Here is a 13,570-nt window from a genome sequence, read left to right on the forward strand (position 1 = left end):
AAGACTTCAGAACATATAACTATTACTCTTAGAACATCATAAAATATCGAAAATTAGAAGAAGAAGAAGAAGAAGAAGAAGAAGAAGAAGAAGAAGAAGAAAAAAAAAAAAGAGTAAATTCTCAATTCTCAAATTAATTCAAAAATTCAGAAATTAAATTCTTATAAAAAATACTTGTCCTAATACACTAAAAAGTAGAGAATAGCCAACTTATCAGCTAGTTATAATCAATGTCCAACAACATCATAATGTAGCATAAGCCTTTTCCAATTTCCCTTATTAGGCTTAGAAGCATACTTTGAAAATCTATAAATCCCGACAAGTGTGGGCATCTAACTATGCAAAGAAACATATATAGATGAAAGTCCATACCATATACTTCGTATAAACCTTTAAAACATATGCAATAATGATAAGAACATTTGCAATAATAACTAGAACATATTCAATAATAATTAGAACATATGCTATTGTAATTAGAACATATACAATAATAATTAGAACATATGTAATGATACTTTAGTACATAAGCAAGATTAGGACTAGACTCTAAAACTTTAATATCTACTGAGTCCAGAACCAACCTATGGCATGAACCAACTGATTATGAGTTTGTCCATTAATTTCCAGACTTGAACTACCTTGGGTTAGAGGTTAACTGGAAACCGCCCTAACCGGGCTTATTCTTGTCCCATGGCAACCTCTAAAATCAACATATTATGACAAGCATTTCCTAACATAGAGTAGTAAAAATACTCGGCCATAATATCTCTTGTTCCGAAAAATGAGTTAGTTGTTCAAAGCTGGAACTTTTCGTTCAAAGCTTATAAAAAACACTTTCAAAACAGAGAAACAGGCCAACAACTACATTTTCAATTCAACTATATGACACATTCCTAAACTGAGCTCTTGAAGCGCCTTCTAGTATACTGAATATTAGATGCAGGTCATGAAAGAACTTCTCTTATTGCATTTTACTCTATATGTGTCCCTGAGGCAATCAATGCACTGTTATAAATCAATGTAGGACTTACAGAAACCTAAAGCTAAACTACACAACTACAGCCCCAAGGGAGCCTTTTGTGTCTACAAATTCAATGTAACAAATGGAGAGGAACAAAAGTGAAATCTCTGAACAACAGTTACACTCAAAGCTCACAATAAGATAAGTTACGAACCCACTTGTTACTAACCTATTCAATGAATGTGTAAAATTATAGTTCAGAACACATGCACTTATTGTTCAGAACATATGTAAATATAGTTCAGAACATATGCAAATATAGTTCAGAACATATGCAATTACAGTGAACATAAAAATTCATAGCATATAACTACTAGTTTTAGAGCATCATAATATCGAAAAAAATCTTAAAATTCTCAAATTAATTCAAAAAATCAGAAATTAAATTCTTATCAAAAAATACTAAAAATTCATATCGGAACATCCACAATTGCAACAATGATCAAATATAAGGAACATAAAAATTCGCAAAATCGCTAGAAACATCCACAAATTCGCAGACCAAATAATTACAAAAATAAATTCCGAAAAATTCCGAAAATAATTACAAAAACTTCGCTAAAATTAAAGCATTGAATACTTACTCTCATGGTTCTTCTAGATATTTTGCTGGTTTTTTAGTATTTTTTTTTTGGCTGAAAATCAAAATTTAACAAAGATAACTTCAATTAATGTATAAAAACAAAGAAAGTAGTTCGAATTATGTTAAAATTTTGTGTATTTTGCTTACCTTTGTCATTCGAATTGTTTTTCTGCTCTAGTCATCTTCAATTGAACAAATTAGGTTAAAATTAGGGAAAATTGTAGAAGGAGAGAAGAAATATAGAACAATTGATGTCGAATTTTACCTTACACCGACGAAGAAGGAGATTGATCGACTGTTGTTGGAGATTTGATGGCGGTTTTGTCGAGAGGAGAGAGAAAATATCGAGAGAGAAAATGGCGAGTCGCGAGTTGTGAGATAGAGAAATTGAAGAGGGAGGTTTTAGAGAGAGAAAGTGAGTGGGGATTAATGAAAGAAACGTGATTTTAATTGGGAGGGTGGATGGTTTTCTCATCCTTTAATCCTAGCCATTAGATTGAATCTAATCCTACGGATTAGATTCATTCTCATATATAATGGTATACTCACATAAGGACCTATTTTCACAAGATCCCTCCCCTATATATATATATATATATATATATATATATATATATATATATATATATATATATATATATATATATATATATATATATATATATATATATATATATATATATATATATATATATATATATATATTAATAAGGTACGAAAATAGCAATAGGTCTGCAGTAGTAAAATTGCGTGATGCCGATACATTGTTGATAGTATTTTGTAGTGCCTTTTCGTATTCTCTTTCCCTTCGACGACTTTAAGTGCACCATTTCTTGATACGAAACCCTATGTAGAGTCGTATGGATTGTATTTGAACTAGAGTGACTTGTACTTTTGTGTTGTCGAGGATTCACTAACATGTATTTTTTTTTGTTTTTTTAGACCTTTCAAAGTGATGCAAACATAGCAGAAGAGCTTCTTGCATGTGGGAATACGTTTGCTTTATCTCCTCAACAAGAGTTAATGGATGATGCTATCATTGACCCCAAATCTCCGGCGCTAACCACAAGTGTTCCTATTATTTCGAGCGAGTCTCCTTCTTTTAATGCTCAAGACATGATCGCTATGGCAGACCGACAAGCTGCAAGTTTCATGATCAGTTCAGTAAAGGACAAGTTGTTGAATTCTCCCTTAGCCAAAGTTCACGAACTAGCTCAAGAGTTCGAACATATTTTCTCCTATATACGAGAGAAGAAGATTGACATTTCCGCCACCGAAACTTTTATCAAAGGCTACATCGGGTGCGGTACTCAGCTTCACAACGTTCAACTAGGGAAAAAAGGAAATACCACCCTCAACGATTTGGAACAACAATCTTCGGAGATAGAGTCGAGCTTGAAGGAAGCTGCAATTATTGGGCAGAAAAAGGAGGAGCAGATGAAATCTCTTCACATGGAGATAGATCAACTTCAGCAAGAACGAGCCGAATACAGGAAAAAGCTCGATGAGTTAGCAGAAAAAGAGGATATACTTTTGCCTCTTATTACAAACTCAGAAGAGCAGTTCCAAGAGTTCCTTGCACAGAAGAATGAGCGAGAAAAGTCACTCCTTGCACTTAAGGAAAGTACTGTTGTTGCAAAAGAGGTGGAGGCAAAGCTAGCGGAAGCTGAGAAACAATTTGGGGTTGCTCGTGATGATTTGCAAGCTTTCAAGTTTGAGTTGTAGTTCCTCATCTTTTTTTTATTGCACTTGTTTCTCTTTTTTTTAGAGACTGCTTTGATGTACTTGATAAAAATAAAATAAATAAAGATCATCCATTTTTATCAAAATTTTGTTATTGATTCCATGTTTAGTAAAATAATTTACTTAACTTATATGAAACCAAAAAGATTTTATTTATTTATTTAGCCGTACACAGTTTATACTCTTGCGGTCCAGGAGTATTACAGAAATGAGATTTTTTTTTGGTGTGGCTGGACTCAAAGCTAGTGATTTCTTCAAGTGCCTACGTACTTATGAAATGAATAAATTCACTCCACAAGATCAAGCCAACGTAGTTCCTTAACAGCAAATTTTTTTTTTTAAACAAAAAGTTGCAGTTTAGCCTCGTGCTTAGGAGGTTACAATGTTGCACAACTTCAAGGGTAGTAGCGTTTCAAGAATTTGCCGTTGATAGGGCCTATGCGCAGTCCTTCTGCATCAACGATCTTGTAAGATCCATTTGTGTAGACTTCCTGGACAACATAAGGACCATCTCATTTTGATGCAAATTTACTTCCCGTCTTGCGAGAAACAATGATCGGCCTCTTGATAGCAAGGACAGTGTCTCCAACTTTGAAAGACCGTACTCGCACCTTCTTGTTGAACGCCCTTATCAGACGAGCATGGTAGCATTCCAACTTTTGTTGCGCCTCGAGCCTCTTTTCGTCAAGTGCTTCTAACTCTGCCAGACGAATCCTAGCATTTTCTTCTCCAGTTAGATTTTCCTGGATAGCCATGCAAAGTGACGGGATTTGAATCTCCAACGGCAATATAGCCTCCACACCATACACAAGTGCATAAGGTGTTGCTTGAGTTGGTATCCTGTACGTGGTACGATACGCCCACAGAGCTTCGCCCATTCTTTCATGCCAATCTCGCTGGTGTTTCCCAACAATCTTACTAAGCAACTTGCACAATGTCTTGTTGAAAGATTCAGCTAGTCCGTTTGAAGGTGCATTATACATTGAAGACTTGTTTTGCGCAAACTTGTACTTCTCACAAAGGCTTGTCATCAATTTGTTGACAAATGGTGTTCCGTTGTCTGTGATTATGTAACGTGGCACGCCGTATCGATGTATGATGTGATTTCGAATAAAATCGACCACATTCTCTTTCTTGACTTCTCGAAGAGGTATTGCTTCGGCCCATTTTGGGAAGTAATCCGTAGCGGCGAGGATGTATGCATGACCACCTGATGATTTCGGTGTGATTGGACCAACAACATCGAGACCCCATGCTTCAAACGGCCAAGATGCTACTGTCGGATGTAGCGGTTCCGGAGGTTAATGAATGAAGTTCGCGTGGAATTGACAAGCTTCACATTTCTTCGCAAGCTCCATGCAATCTTGAACCATGGTTGGCCAGTAGTACCCCATCCTTTTGACACGATCGTGAAGCTTAGGACCAGATTGATGAGCTCCGCAAACTCCAGAATGACCTTCCTCCATTGCTTTGCTGCTTCTTCATCTCTCAGACATCTCAACCAGGTTCCAAGAAATGAACGCTTGTAAAGTGTTTCTTTGTAGTAAATGAAGCGCGGAGCACGTCGTCGAATTTCCATCTTGTGTTTCAAATCGCTTGGCAACTTCTCGTGCACCAAGAAATCAATGAGTGGTCGACGCCAATCTTCTATGTCTATCTCATACACAGTGACAGCACCTGAGAACTCTTCAGCTTCATCTTTATCTTCATCTTTAGGATTTATCACCCATCGATTACAGACCGGGACCGACATGTTTTCTTCTGCCCCCAGTGCCAATGTGGCTGCGAGATTTGCAAGTGCATCCGCTGTCTTGTTGGCACTCCTTGGAACATGTTACAACAGGACGCTCTCAAATTCTGCCAGCAATTGTGAAGCATGCTTGTGATAAGGAATCAAATCATCTTTCTTGACATCATAATCGTCGAGGAGTTGATGGATCACCAGCTTGGAATCACCGTATACATCAAGGTCCTGAACTTTCATTTCTTTTGCCATTTGAAGCCCTTGAACGAGAGCTTGATATTCAGCGACATTGTTCGAGCATAAGTTAGTGAGCGTAAATGAATACGTGAAGACATGTTTCTCCGGTGATACAAGGATGACCCCTGCTCTAGCACCATCATGTCGAGCCGCTCCATCGAAGTACATTTCCCATGCAGGTAGGACATCAATGTAGAATACTTCTTCTCCAGGTAGATCATCAGGAAGCTCCCAATGTGATGGAATCGGATGTGCAGCTAGGAAATCAGCCAGAGCTTGTCCCTTAATCGCCTTTTGAGGCACATACACAACGTCATGTTGACTCATGAGCATAGCCCATTTAGCAAGTCGCCCGGATAACACTGGCCTTGATAAGATGTACTTTACGGGGTCAGATTTGGAGATCACCTTGACCGTATGTGCTTGCATGTAATGCTTCAACTTCTGGATTGCAAAGATCAAGGCTAAATACACTTTCTCGATGGGCGAGTAATTCAATTCCGCGCCAACCAACGTACGACTGAGGTAGTAAAGAGCAGTTTCCTTTCCTTCCTCATTTTCTTGAGCACACAATGCCCCCAACGACCTTTCATGAGCAGAGATGTAGAGTATAAGCGGCTTCCCTTGAAGTGGTGCCCCCAAGACAGGTGGGGTTGAGAGGTACTGTTTGATTCTTTCGAAATCCTTGCGACATGAATCGCCCCATTCAAATGGAGCCCCCTTCTTCATAAGATGGCTAAAAGGATGACACTGTCCCGCAAGATTCAAAATAAAGCGTCGAATATATGCGAGTCTTCCTTGTAATCCGCGCAATTCCTTGAGATTCTTCGGCTCGGGCATATTCTGGATTGATGTAATCTTTGACTGGTCGATTTCAATTCCTCTATGTCTCACAACAAATCCTAGGAACTTTCCGGAACTTACACCGAATGCGCACTTCAAGGGATTCATCTTCAATTGATACCTACGCAACTTCTCGAATACCTCACGAAGATGATGCAAATGATCGTTCCTCTTCTTCGATTTGACGACAAGGTCAACAACATAACATTCAACGGTCTTATGCATTATGTCTTCGAAGATCCTTTGCATTGCTCTTTGATAAGTTGCGCCTGCATTTTTCAAACCAAACGACATTACCTTATAGCAAAATATACCCTTTGGAGTACGGAACGCCGTCGCTTCTTGATCTTCGGGAGCCATGAGGATCTGATTATATCCCGCCGTACAATCCATGAAGGATAATGCTTCATGTCCGGTTGTTGCATCAATCATTATCTCGGTGACAGGCAAAGGGAAATCATCCTTAGGACACGCTTCATTCAGATTTCTGAAATCTACACAAACACGCAACTGGCCATTTTTCTTCCTCACAGGGACAATGTTTGCAATCCAAGTAGGATACTTTACTTCACGAATGAAGCCAGCGTCGATGAGTTTGTTTACTTCAGCTTCAATTTCTGGAATTAATTCAGGTCGGAAGCGTCTTTGAGGCTGTTTCTTTGCTGAGACTCCTTTCCTTACTGCTAAACGATGGACCACTACTTTGGGGTCAAGACCCGGTATTTCCCTGTAACTCCAGGCGAACACATCTCTGTACTTGGTGAGTAGTTCGAAGTATCCCTTCTCTTCTTCCTGAGTGAGCAGAGCGCTAACATAGATTGGGCACGGGTCATCTGAGGTACCGAGATTCAACTCCTTTAGGTCATCAATTGTGGTTTCAAATCCATCATCAAGAGTTTTTGGTGCTTCTGTTGTTTCCATCTCCTCCTCCAAGTCTACATCTTCATAAGCGGTGATATGATAGGAGGTGGCCGCCATATCTTCGACGGCATCACGTTTCTGGCTTGAGGGACTCTTTTGATTGGTAAGAACCATAGTGTGGCATTTTACACGGAGAGAATCCCCTGTCTTCACTTCCAGTACCGCCAAACGTTCCATTCGAGAAGGTACGTTGCTTCTGACATCGTTTTCTAGCTCGAATTTATCTTTTGTTTTTGATGCAGTGTTTTTCGGCCTCCACTGCGGCTTGAGTGAAATGTCCCTCTTCCCAAGGCGACTGAAGACTTCCTTCTTAGGCTTCTGTGACAGAAAGTTGGTGGGTTTTCCAGTGACTTTTCCCAATCTTGTGAAGACATCCTTTGCATTCGGGTTGTTATGTGCTTTCCCGGACTGATATCCCAATCTATCAAAGACTCGACTTGGTGTTGGAGAGTTTACCAGACCATCGAGCCTATCAAAGACAGAGGGTCGTGCTTTAGCTGAAGACGGATGTATCCTATCAAAAACTGATTCCTTCTGGACTGGCTCAAAATTCTCATCCACACTTTCTTCAATTTCCTGAACTCCAATGTATTGCGATGCTTGCATTGACCTCCGTCGTCCTGAGATGACAATTGGCTTAGACTCCGTGAATCCCAAACCAACCTTTTTCATCCAAACATGTTCACCTTGTTGTTGAAGTTTATGTTAAGTTTTATTGAGGCCGTATGACTTATCTTCAACAAGCTTTCCCATGGGTTATGGGTTAGAGAAATCATAACCGGAATTTTCCATCAACTTGTATGCAACTGGATCGAAGCCATCTTTCCTTGAGCTAGGTGTTTCTGGTGATTCCGTAGAATTTAGAGCAGGAGAAGCCACTATCGGATCACTGATCTTATGGACCGGCAGTGTCATGCTTTTATCAAATTCTTGCGGCGTGTCTTTGACCTTCTTTGAAGTTGTTTCTACTCCACAGTTTACAAACGGAGATTGACCTTCTTTGCGACGCGACATGGGGATGTAACGTAGCACTGGAACTGTTGATTTAGGATTTTCTTCAACTCTTTGCAAAGGAATCTCTTTGCTTTTCTTCTTATCGACTGTTTCATGTGTCGGCTCCAGAGCATTCCTTGAAGGCTTCTCTTCTGTGACCGTTGATTGCAACTTCTTTGGCATGACCTTTCCAGTCGATGCGATTTCTGTGGGCATCACTTCAACAGACTCTCCTTGGCTGGCATAGAATTTTGCGTCGGCAAAATGAGACTCTGCTTCAGAGAATGGCTTCACGTCCGCATTCACCTTTCTTTCACCATTTCTGTAGTATTTGAAGCATTGATGCAAGGTTGAGGCAACTACTTCGTTCTCGTGCATCCAAGGTCGGCCTAGCAATAGACGATATGAAGTATTCGAATCAATGACATGAAAAATTGTTGTTGCGGTCATCTCTCTGATAGTCAGATCAACTCTTATCATACCGATGGCTCGTTGCCCTCCTAGATTGAATCCTTGGATCATCAATCGACTTTCGGTCAACTCACTTTCGGTGATTCCCAACTTCGTCATGGTGGACTTCGGCATTATGTTTACTGCAGAACCTCCGTCTACCAGGATGCGATTAACCTTTTTCTTGCAAATGTATCCACACACAAAGAGAGGTTTGTTGTGAGGCTTCGAACCCAATATAAGGTCTTCATCTGTGAATGCCAAGGCCGCACTGCATGCAGCACAACGCTCAGGGTGATTTTCGTAGATCCCTTGCTCAATATTTTCCTTTGATTTATATTGTGTTGGATTCTCTATGGCACGTGCTAGGGCAAACCTCATTTCTTCAGGAAAGGACAAAGCTTGGCGCCAACCCATTCGAGAAGGGACTGTACCTAACAACTCTAGGATCTTTGCATCTCTTTCAGGGTCTTTCTCATGGTTTAGCCCTTCAGTGACTTGATTTATCTCCTCCTTCTTTTCTTCTTCCGCCACACTACAGGTTACTGTGTTGACAGAAACTTCACCAAAGTATTTCTGCGGAAAGAAATCATTTAACGTGATATACTTTCGTACCTCCTTTGGGGGAAAACTATCGCGTGGGGTGCTCCTCTTCTTCACGAGACCTTTATTTCTCGTTACACTCGAACTTTTGGGTTTGTTTTTTCTTTGGTGTTGCTTTTGACGAAGAGGAGGTTGCTCTTCTAGCTTCATTTGCTTTATCTTCTTCCTTCTCGTCACTAATGTCCATCCTTCTTCATCTTCCTTGCGAGGTAGAGGGGTGGACGCAGAATTCTTGACGGGATCCATTATCAAAATGGGATCCAAACTTCCGAAATGGATGGCTGAAGCATGATGGGACTCAGCCGTCTCATCTAGATCTAGCACGATCCTTCCTTCTGTTGTGGTATGTGCGTTTTATATAGTGTTTTCACCCCCGTCCCTTAGTACTTTTATGCGTTAAATGAGCTCTTAGGAGCTGTTTTTAGTACTAATCTGTGTATTTGAGTGTGCCTTGAGTTTCAGGACTACTTAGTGAGAAATTGGTCTTTTTAGACCCGTTTAATGATGATTTAGGCCGCTACACGATCCCGAGGGGATTCGGGACGACTATTGTCGACTTACGGGAGCCCTAGATGTTCATGATTGAGCCCCGGAAGTTAGACTCGGTGTTGCGGACGAAGGGCGGATCACTTAGCCCTCCGCCCGGTTGATTGCCCCTCGCCCACCGGGCGAGCAAGCAGAAAGGAGCAGCAGGCAGCAGGCGCCCGACGGGCGGGTCTTCGCCCGGTGCCCACCGGGCGCCCATCAGAAGCAGCAGCAGCGAAAATCTCAAACCGCCCAACGGGCGAGTGGCGCCCGACCGGCCGCGTGCAGATGGTTTCAAAATTTCTCCCTACGCCCGTCGGGCGGATTCGGGCGACGACAACCTACAGCAGAATTTCGCGAGTTTTATTTACTGTTTTTAGTATTAATTTAGGCAAACTATATATACTTAGCTTGGATTATTTTGAAAGAGATCTTATTTCCTAGTATTAAACCCTTAGTTTATTTTCCTTAGCTTAATTTTCTCTCTAGATTTATACAAACACTTAGTTTTCAAATTCAATAAAAATTCAAGCTTTCTATTTCCATTGTTCTTCAATTAAGGTATTGTTCTTTATTTCAATTCTTTGTTTTGCTATAATCATGTTTTCAATCATGCTAATTGCTGTGAGGGGGTCGAAAAAGCACGAGGCTAATGCGTGACCTCGTCCCTCGTGGGTGTGACGTTTCTTTTTGTCAAATCAAGTGTAATAGGATTTCCTGTGAGTTTACACCCAATTGACTAGTAATATAGGAGTCGCCATTCAGTTTTTAACCCGGTTATCGTGACATAAAGGGAGTGCAATTATGTTTGACCACGACGGCCATAGGTTCCCTTGTGATCCCTAGTGTGGGGATCTCTCAACATACACCCGCAAGGTAGAGATTGAGGATTTGGGGGACTGTAACTACCGAGAGGAGTACTCGCTCGTCGATAACTCCAGAGGCAGGATATCCTTACTAGCTCAGCATAAATAATTGAAGGGACATGTGTTAACTATTAAACTAATCTGAGTCGATTTTAACAATATGCAACATATAATACTAGATCGATCGCGATTATCTGATTTAGATTGTTTTAAGGGACCTAGAATGATAATCCAATTTCCCAAAATATTATCTTTATTAGGCGTGATAGAACAATCAGATTTAATTAGTTTAACAGTTTATAAAAGGGCGAGGAAAGCAATTAAATTATGGAAAGGGACACATTACGACGCACCCTTGAGAGGTGCGTCACGGTTCTCAGAAAACTAACCACTTTGACTTTGCTATTTCTCCTTTTATTTAACGAATCTCAAGTTACTGGACAGGATACGTTCTGTTCGATTTTTTGATCGATTGCGACAGAACGCGGGATCAATTTCGCAGCGTGAGGCTTAGGGCTTAGGGGTTGGAGTCAATACTCAGAATATGAATTGTGTGTTGTTTCACGTCGAATTTGGGGCTGTAATTATAGGGAAGAGTTCGTGGAAAGATAGAATTGTAGAGCTCTAATCCAAGAAGAATTAGGAGAGAACACGTCCCAGGTATTTTCAGCGCCCAGGGCTGGGCGTTAAAGATTTCGGCGCCCAGCTCTGGGCGTTGAAAATGGGATCCAAGAAATTTCAGCGCCCAGGGCTGGGCGTTGAAAATGATGTTTGGGCCGAGTTCTTTGTCAGATTTGGACTCTTAGAATTCGGAGTGTTTTAGTGCGTATTAACTTTATGACGGAATGTGTCTGGGCCCGTTACGAACTCTAGGTTCGTTAGGATTTTAATTAATACGTAACTCTTATTTTCGAATTATACTAGGAATAGGATTGCTCTTGCAAATTCTATCTCTTTTAGGATTTATGTTGGAGTGCAACACCTAATTCTGACAGGTTTCTATCTTTTATGACTTGCCACTTTTAACAACTACCTATTATGGCAATTACTATTTTTAGCAGGTTTCTATAAATAGCAGGTTCGGGTGAAATGAAAAGGGTAATCGAGATTCGTTATTTTATAGGAGATGCGTTGCCAAGTGGAGATTTATGTTCTCATCATCGAACCTTCCCTTTCGGGAATGGGGACAAAAGTAGGTGTCTACAGTTAGCCCCCACTTTGACTGAGTCTCGGGATGAGACGATGGTCAAAGTACTGGACGGAGTGCGTCACACATGCCATAGTGTATGTGACTTATTTTACGAGGGTCTCACGAGCCCCCGAGTGATAACATTTGACTTAAGGGTCATCACTTGAAGTGTCGACATATCCCTCACGTGTCATTGGGATTTGTCAACGGATAGTATAGAAACTCCCTCACTTTGTCATTGGAAGTATCTAAAGATGCGTAGAAACTCCCTCACTTTGTCATTGGAAGTAGCTACAGATGTTTTCGAAATCAAAGCTATAAAGTGTAATCGGGCCTGGCCAAGCCCAATCACGAGGTAAAATGTTTTTAAAGATTCTCATTTTCAGGGTTAGCTAAACGGGAAAACCCCCTTGTTTTTATAGGACGTAAAACAAAGGAAAATCCAGCACATCGTTCTTTTTTGGAAAAACGGAAAACCAATCCTTTAATTTTTGGAAAAAAGGAAAACTACTCACATCGCTCTTTTTTGGAAAAACGGAAAACCAATCCTTTAATTTTTGGAAAAAGGGAAAACTACTCACATCGTTCTTTTTTGGAAAAACGGAAAACCAATCCTTTAATTTTTGGAAAAAAGGAAAACTACTCACATCGTTCTTTTTTGGAAAAACGGAAAACCAATCCTTTAATTTTTGGAAAAAAGGAAAACTACTCACATCGTTCTTTTTTGGAAAAACGGAAAACCAATCTTTTAATTTTTGGAAAAAGGGAAAACCAGAAAAAGTTATCGCTGCAGCGACTAAGGACCTGCGCGGTTAGTGGCGCAGACCCCGCCGGCTAAAGATGGCGAGCCTGTCCGCTAAGGGTGGACGCCCCGTCCGAAAGAAGTGGACGAATCTATTTTGAAGTTTGTTTGCTTTTTTTGAAAATAAGGACCTACGCGGTTTGTGACGTAGACCCCGCCGGCTAAAGATGGCGAGCCTATTTTGAATTTGAAGATTTTATTTTTCGAAAACTGAGGACCTGCGCGGTTAGTGACGCAGACCCCGCCCGCTGAAGGTGGGCGAGCTTGTTTTTATTTTTTTGAAGAATTTATTTTCTTTTGAGGGATGCTCGGATTTAGTTGCAACCTGAATGTGGGTTGACAACGTGCTTACACGGACCATTGTCTCGTCGTCATCATCTTTCATGGTTTTGAGCTAGTCTTTACGGCTCAATTTTGCCACTACCTGGGTCCTTGATTAGGGGACTATGTATAAGTATCAACGGCGACCTTTGTCTTGAGGTCGTAAACCGGTTTTATTTTTTGAGACATCCAAACACGGGACTTCGTACAGCGTAGTCTGGGAATATTGTTTTCTTTCGAGCCCCCAAGCACTCGTGCTTGACGGTCATTTCTTGTCAAAGAGGTTCCTTGGGGATACGCATTCTGTAATGTCCTTGATCGTGTTTGGGATTGTTCTCGTAAGTGCGAGCGACCTTTGTAGTGGTGTGCTACTCTTAACAAAGCAGTGAGGTGCGACTTTCAGAAATCGGCAATTTTCGAGTCGAACGGATACAGCAGGGCCCTATAGAAGTCATGGGCCCTTTTTTTGGGTATGGGATCATTTTCGGCGCCCATGCCTAGGCGTTAAAGATTTCGGCGCCCAGCTCTGGGCGTTGAAAATGATTTCTGGCGAGGTTTCTTGATGACACAGTTGGCCTCTTGTTCGTTCGTTTTCTTATTTTTCTTTTCTTCTAGAGATTCTATTTTTGGAACGAACCGTTCATTTGAGATCACCGTTGATTGGTGAATAACAATTATTTCTCGAGAAACCGTAGCCGATTGGTGGACTACGGTGTTTGTCATTTT

This window comes from Spinacia oleracea, chromosome 6, assembly GCF_020520425.1.
Source record: "Spinacia oleracea cultivar Varoflay chromosome 6, BTI_SOV_V1, whole genome shotgun sequence".
In the NCBI taxonomy this organism is placed as follows: Eukaryota; Viridiplantae; Streptophyta; class Magnoliopsida; order Caryophyllales; family Amaranthaceae; genus Spinacia; species Spinacia oleracea.